The 7,683-nt window shown below is 48.0% G+C and overlaps 1 protein-coding gene across 4 annotated transcripts in view; it reads right to left on the bottom strand.

The window, feature by feature from the left end:
• Positions 1–5,273, bottom strand: part of PPFIBP2 (PTPRF interacting protein, binding protein 2 (liprin beta 2)) — a 131,473-nt gene extending 126,200 nt beyond the window's left edge. For 3 of the 4 annotated variants that reach the window (XM_012725569.1, XM_012725566.1, XM_004683089.2), the window contains exon 1: positions 4,750–4,901. The gene's annotated coding sequence lies outside the window, so the exon portion shown is untranslated. Of the gene's footprint in view, positions 1–4,749; positions 4,902–5,235 lie in introns of those variants that run through there. The other variant, XM_012725568.1, reaches the window with a different exon arrangement.
• Positions 5,274–7,683: the final 2,410 nt, after the last annotated feature.

A 7,683-nucleotide genomic window follows, 5' to 3' on the forward strand; every position in this document is an offset into this window, starting at 1 on the left:
TCACCTCCGGGGCAGGTGGGGATCAAACTCATGTGGAAGTGGCTTTAGCCTCTTAGGGCTGTGCTTTAACCTGCTGCGCCACCAGCAAGGGCCCAAACCTGGCTTCTTTCCATTCTTCCTTGCCTAATGAAATTTCCATCTAGATCTTCTGGCAGTCTTCCTCTGACAACTCATTGTGCTACAAAGGATGGAGTCTGAGGATAGAGGGTCAAGGGCCTGGGTGTGCCACCAACAGCTAGGTGAGCCTGGGTACATTTCTTTTGGCTTCACCCTCCTTATGGGCAAAAATTGTAAGGCACATGCAAGATATTACTCCAGGCTCTCTTTAGACTCCAGAAAGCATCAACTACCCTCACTTCCCCTCCCCCTCCAAGAAGCTCCTGCGTGTTCTCATACTGCTAACAATTGTCTTATTCTTCTGACATAAGCACAAGCAGCACAAAATGTCAGTGTCCAGTTTGACTCTTTTCTCTCTTCCTCAAAGTAAGCCAGCCTCCCAATCCTGCAGGATTTCTTGGCAAGCTCACTTGTCTCCTTTCCTTCTGCTCTCCTCCCCTATTGCCATTGCCTTGATTTAGATCCTAATCTACCTCAAAGGGATTATTTCCACAGCACATTCTCAACCTGCCCTTTCTAGTCCTAAATCCTGAAAGCACAGTTTTCACCATTTCTTTGCCATACTCAAAGAATGTCATTGGAATATTTAAATTCTTTAGCTTCAACTTGTAAAGGCTTCCAGGATCTCTTCCCTGTCTGAGGGTTCAGGCTCACCTCTCTAGGAGTCCCCAGGTCCCCCTATGACTCTAGCCATGTGGCCCACTCTTCCTTGGACAGGTCCATCACCCCTCCCAGTCTTTCAAGTTCTGCTCTTGTTCCTTCCATCTCTTCTGCAAAATAACCTGCCTCTTCCCCTTTCCTGAGGCAGACATTGCAAAAGCAGCCAGTTCAAGGCCATGTCTACCAAAACTTTTCTTGGACATATGCTAGGAGCAAGGCCACACACAAGTGTTGATACAGTCCTAAGAGAGCTCAGAGTTTGGAGGGGAATATGGACAGAGAACATGCAAATAACTTGTGCCTAAGTACCATAGCAGATATCAGTATTTGATACTATGTACATATCAAGTTAGAAGGAAGAGTAAATGATTAGAGGAAGGAAGGAGTTTCCACAGTTTGATCCACAGCCTGAGGATTAGTAAGAGTCCACTCATCTCACATCTCTGAGACAAAGGACTTTCCAGAAAGAGGAAATAACATATGCAAAGGCACAAAATCACAAATGAATAGAAACTGTTGAGTTACTTAGTTTGAGGAACCAGAGATGCAACTGAGAAGCCAAATGATCATCAGCCTCTGCAGTCTTGCTATACAAGATTATAGTTGTTGCATTCAGAGAGGCAGTCTTGGCCCATCAGTGTCTAAATGTCCATCTACAGATGTTAGAGACTGAGAGTTCTACTCTACGTGGAACACCTGATGAAAGCATTACCCACAATAGACACTCATTTCTGTGTGTACCAATGTGTATGTGACAGAGAAGAAATGAATGTAAAATTTATCATGGGCACTCAGCAGAAGTCATAAATTTCCTGAAGACAAAGCTGAGATTCAGCAGCCCCCTGAAACCTTCAAAGCCTCAAGGAGTTGTGGGTCTAAAGAGACACATATTGCTCAAGGACATCTGAAGATCACTCCCCAGCTGTGAGGAGGGTCAGGATGGCCAGCAAAGGTCTACAGATGACACACCTGCCTTGCAGAGTCATTGAGCTCACTTCTGAGACAGCCTGTGGGTTCTGTGCAAATGTAGGCACATAGGTAATAATAAGTGTGGAAACCAAAGAATAAAGCCAGGAAACACAAAGTGGAAGTGCTCAGAGAGGAGGAAGCTGGAAAAATAGTGACTCAGGAAAACAAAGCGTCACCAGGAGTTGCAGCCTGGCTGTCCCACACCAAGTAGTGACAGAGGATTTTTTTCTTCCCCTTAAGTGTCACATCTTGAATCAGGGTGCACAGGTTTTGGAATTTAATAAATGTTTAAATGCCTCATGAACTGTGTTCATGTTAACTCTTCCTTCTCGTATTTTGCAATATGGGATCCTCTAGTTGATTTTAAGCAGAGCATCACACACAGATTTGTATTTCTAAGGGAAAAAAAAATCTGATCACCAGTTAAAAAACAAATTTTAGGCCCTCCCTGGTGGGAGGGCAGCGGGTTAAAGCACAGCACTGAGAATCTAAGGCCGCCTCCACATGAGTTTGAGTCCCGCCTGCCCCGGAGGTGACCGCATGGCGTGGCAGACCTCTCCTGACCCGCCCGCTGCTCCCCTCAGCAGTGTACTTCGTCGATCTGCCTGTTCTGTCCCCCACTCTGTCTCTGGTGAGGCCTCTCACCACCCCTGAGCCTCTGGCCTGCACCCCAGTTCTGTATGCACAAATAAATAAATCTTTAAAAAAAAAATTCTAAATTTTACCCCAAGGACACTACAGTCCAAAAGGGCATGCCATTCCTCACACAAAGCTGCATTCTCTGGGAATTTGTCCTTCTGTCTTCACGTCTCAGCCTGTCTAGTCCAAGACTAACTCTGCCCACTCCCACTCTGCTCAAAGGTTCTATTTCTCTGAAGTCCTGCCCATGTCACTACCACAGTTCCCAAGTAAGTCATTACTTATATCCTGAATGACCTTCTAGTCTCCTAACTAGCTAGCCCACCCCTTTTTTCCTCCGGTGGCCATTGCTTCCTGCAGACCAGTGTCACTGTAGCAATTCCCACAAGGCCTCCCTCAGAATCATCTTAGGGTAACTAGGTAAGAACTTTCCAGGCCTACTTAATCTTTAGAATTTAAAAACTTCCCCAGGCAATTCTGAGGCAAAGCCTTGTTTGCAAACTACTGCTCTTAATCCTAGCTATAGATAGTTAAGGCATCTGCACCACCCAGGGAATTTGCTAGAAGGACAGAAAGTACCAACCCTGACCCAGGAAAGAGTTTGCATTTCAACAATACCCTGAGGTTATTCTTAGGCTTGTTAAAAGTTGAGAAACCAAGCTCTAAAGGGTAGTCTGGCTATTCATTTTACAAATATTTACTGGATTTTCTACAAAGCTGACTAGGGGTTAGGAGGTTGGAAGGGTCAAAGGCCAAGGTCCCTGACTTTATAAACTTACAGAACCATCAAAATCCATGACTGGCTTAAATCCATTACTGACTCCCACATATTCACAGCCCAGACTTCTGCACCCAGTTTTTATGGCCCACTGGGATCCATCACCAGCTTTACTGTCTACCACCCCTCATAGAGGCCAAGATGGACTACTTGTTACTTCTCAAGGCTAACCAGTTTTTGCCCATCTACACAGCTCTCACAGCCACTCACACTCTACCCCCACTGTCTGGAGACACTCAGGAGAAATCCGGAGGTCCATTATCACACCCCTTCTTGAAATTATCCAATATTTTCCCTGCTCATATGAAAGGGAAGTTCCCACAATTCTTTGCTCTTACCCTCATGTTATTAATTTCATTCTCCTTAAACTCTGCCCTCACTCCTGTGGTACCTACCCCAGTAAAGAAGACACCATGACATTCAGTTTGTCTTCTCAGTACATTAAGTTAGTTACTGCACAGCATCAAATCTTCATGTAATAATATTAATAGTAATGTGTTAAATCAAATTATGGATGATTAAATTAAGTGAAAAATACATCAATCTTCCTACCTCACACTTCAAAGTCATTTAAAGATGAATTCAAGCAGAATATAAACGGGTTGCCTATCTTAAATAAAAAAAAATCATGTCAAATAACATTTTATTCTTTTTATACCAATAATAAAAACTGACCTTTCTGAAGATGAATTATGCCCATAGCATAACCTTTCTGTAGTCAGGCATTTAACCCCACCATAGTCTCCATAAATTTGGAAACACTCCAGATTTGTATTGTAATCAATTAAGGAACTTGGAAGAGGAAAGAAAGGTGAGGAGAAAGGAAACTAGACCAAAACAGGGAAAGGGAAATGGATCTATACCAAATATCCAGCTACTCTGAAAGTAAAACTGTAATAGTCTGGATTTGTTTTCTAAGAGGATTAAACACCGACTAGAATGCCTGTTTCAATCCTACCCACACTGAAAGTTCTGGACTTTAAACATACCATCTTATTTTCGGTGAGAAAAACCCGTGGTTGTGGAGTGGGATGTCTTGAGGGAGAGCAGGAGCCCACTTTCAAACAGGACCATTCCCACTCATAGTCTACTGGGGCACAGAGGTTTGTGATTTTGAAAAGCAAGTTGCATTTTTGCATTTAGATAGTTTATTTCAGCAAGGCGTTGCATTAGGACACACAATCCGCCAAACAAATCTGTTTGGACAAATAGACTTAAATATCCCGACCACCTTGGGCTCTCCAGATTACACTTCTGCTTCAAGTATTGAGCAGATCTCTGACATTCCTTCCAGAACTAAGGTGACCGACCACCCTGGCAAGGACAGTCAATAGATACCGGCTGGGGTGGGTGACGATAGGCAGCGAATTTACAGGCGTTACCTCCTCCTCCCAGACTTCGGCGCAGGGAAGGGGAGGAGCGCCCTGGACTCGCGCTTGGACAGCTCTGGGACCCTTACAAGCAGTGCCCCCACGTCCCAAGTAGTTCTTGTATCGGGGACTCCAAGTTTCCCAGGAAATGCCCCGACCTGGGCTGCTAGTCCGGACCGCACAGGGGGATCTGAGGCGTAGGGAGAGCCCACTGACCTGGGTGCGGGACTCCTCCTCGGGTGGCTCAGGTGTGCGGGCCGCTCCCGTGTCCCTCCCACCTCCGAACATGAGAGCAGAGAACCGAGCTGCCGGCCACTGACCCACCGACCAACTGACCCACCAACCAGCGGACCGACCGGCAGCGGCCAGGTCTGGCGCCCACGTGACGGGGGCGGGGACTCCTGGGAGGCTCGTCTCACGGATCCTCTCTTTAGCCACCCTCCCCGCCCCCCACCCCGCCCTCCACCCCCACCTTTCCCTTGGGACCGCCCCTCTGCCACTCCTCCTCCCTCCTGGGCTCGTGGCGACCGGCCCGGACCAACCCGCCTAAGGTTCCCGTTCTTCAGGACCGGCTCCGGCAACCCCGCCCCTTCGAACCTGCCTTCGTCCCGCCCCTCCCCGCCCCCTGGAGCCCCAAACCCCACCTCTCTCTGAAGATCACGCCCCCTCCCTAGATCCCGGCGCTTTCTGGCCACCACCCACCCTACACCCTTTCGTCCCCGGGAAGGCCGCCGGACTGTCCCCAGCTCTCCAGCTCGCAGTCTTCTGCGCTTATCCAGTCTCTCAGAGCCGTTGCTTGGGCGTAGGGAATGAAAGCACAGAAGCAGAAAGGGAAATTGTGTCGAGAAGCGCGAAGAGAGAGAAGCCAGAGAAAAAATGATGAGAGACATTTGCAGCGTGGTAACCCTTGGGGTGTCCGGATTTCCCGGATCCCTGCGACCCGGTCGAAGTTGATGTTGGCTTGAAGGCAGCCTTGTAGCTGAGACCCCTAGCTAGAAGGCGCTGAAGTCACCTGAGTACGGTCACCCTTGAACCCTCGACTTGGGATGGAGGTCCCTCTAGTGGTCAGCGCCAAACTGGCGCTTGTGGTCTTGTGAACAACTGTGGACAAAAAATACGTCCTGTGCCCAGCACCGGATAAAGTTCCACAGGCTCAAAACCTTTAAGGCTGTCTGACCACAAAGATTCTACAATAGGGCAGGACTAGACCCTGGGTCCCTAGTCTGGGGGCTCCCCTACACGGTAGAAGGCCTAAATTTCCATTAGTTGAATTGCCAGGTTGTTGCCTCTTCTGGGCCTCCGAAGACTGGTTACACAGTTCAGCTGGTTAAAATCCTCGGTGGCATCGATGCCAGGGGCTCTGGCATCGTCCCCAACTCTAGCAGGCGTTACTATAGCCCTGACCTTAGTCTTTTTAGAGATTTCCAGACAACTCCACAAGACACATCCTTTTCCAAATTACCCTGGTGGTCTGAAATTACCAGTGTGCCCATAGCCTTTTGTACATGTGACCAGAACTTAAGCCACCTGGCAAATATGAGCCTCTGGCCACGGCAGGAAGCCAGCCAGAAGCAGCCAGAGGCAAAGCCAGCAGAGGGCTGAGGCCCACAAGACTGGTGTTACAACAGGACACCCTCCAGTTCTCTTTCACTTCCTTAAAATAGCAGTGGGGAAGCTTTAGTAGGCCCAGGCTGCTACGGTTCACATGAGTTCATGGGTGTTTCCAAACCCTACATGTTCTTGCCTGAGCAAACCCACTGCCCTGAACCCAAACCCCAAAAAATGCTAGCTTGTTCTTAGAACTATATAATTATTTTCTAAAAATTACTTTAAAAATGGTAAGATACCAACTTTGAAGTTTATTGGCACCACCCTAGGGAAGGAAGCTTTAAAAAATATTATCTGAGCCCCACCTCTAAAGGTTCCTTTTTAATGGTCTGGGCTGTGCCTAGCGTTAGGATTTTTAAAAGCTCCTCATGTGATTCTTATGGCCAGTCAGTTTAAGAACCATGGATGTAGGTTCTAGGGACTTCAGTATCCACTAAAACCCAAAGGAAGACTCTAGAACTGAGACATTCACATGAAGGAAGACTAGGAGTGTTCAGGAGTGTTGTTCTGTCCTGACGTCCAGCAAACCAAGTGGCACATTCCCAGGGCTTCCTGGAGACAATGCCTTGACCTAAAGAGTGGTGGCAGTGCAGGAATGTGGGCACCAATGTGACTGTCACTGGAAGGTATGCGCTGCAGGACTGTCAAACCAAAGCATATGGCAGATGAAAGGCACACAGCATGTGATAGTCCTCTCTCTGGGCCTCCAAAGGAGCGAACTGCTCAAAGCCTCACACTGACACCCCACTCTCCCCTTCCACGGGAGGTATTCATATTTCAGACTCCTGTGTACTGTGTCCCCAAACCCACAGGGTGGGCACTATCATCTTTATTTATTTGTACCTGCCTCATTCCACAATGGGCCGGGGCTCTCTGTATTACCCACCAGGTCTCTGGGTGATTGTGCTGTATTTGTGGGATAATTCCATTCTACTCAAATGCCATAGGGAAGGAAAGACCTCTCTTTACTGCCCAGGGCTCAGCCTGGGCTTGGCAGTGTCAGAAAAACAGCTGCCACACACCAATCCAACCCTCTCATGTGACCAACCTGGAGAGAGAGGTCTCACCACATGATACTGACTGGCACCAGCAACTGCACTGTGACCCCCCGCAAGGCTGGAGCTGGTGAAGGTGTGGGAGAGGTCTTGAAGAAGACCCCCTAGGGAGCCCAGCCCTGGTGGCAGGAAGTCACTTGCCTGCTCTCTGACTCCATCCAGATTCCAGAATGTTTACCAGAGGCCTCAGTGTGTGGGGACTGCCCACAGGCAGCATTCCCTGAGAGCTTTTAAGCTGAGGGCAGGTAGGCAAATATGAGCAGGTGAGGTTGATTTGCTTGGTGTCAGTTTTATTATATCACTGTTTCAAGCAAGAAGAGAGAAGCAGGGAGAGGTAAGACAAGGCTAGAGTTTAAGGTCCTCTCTCCCATAGGGTGTTTTCTGGAGGAAGCAATTTTTGAAAGACCTATCCAAGGTCTTATGCAGACAAGAAAACTGGCTAAAGGCAGACTATTTAGGCTGAAATGATGAACATATTGCTTGTCAA

The sequence above is a fragment of the Condylura cristata genome, unplaced genomic scaffold (genome assembly GCF_000260355.1).
Source record: "Condylura cristata isolate star-nosed mole 26May11 unplaced genomic scaffold, ConCri1.0 scaffold00015, whole genome shotgun sequence".
Lineage (NCBI taxonomy): Eukaryota > Metazoa > Chordata > Mammalia > Eulipotyphla > Talpidae > Condylura > Condylura cristata.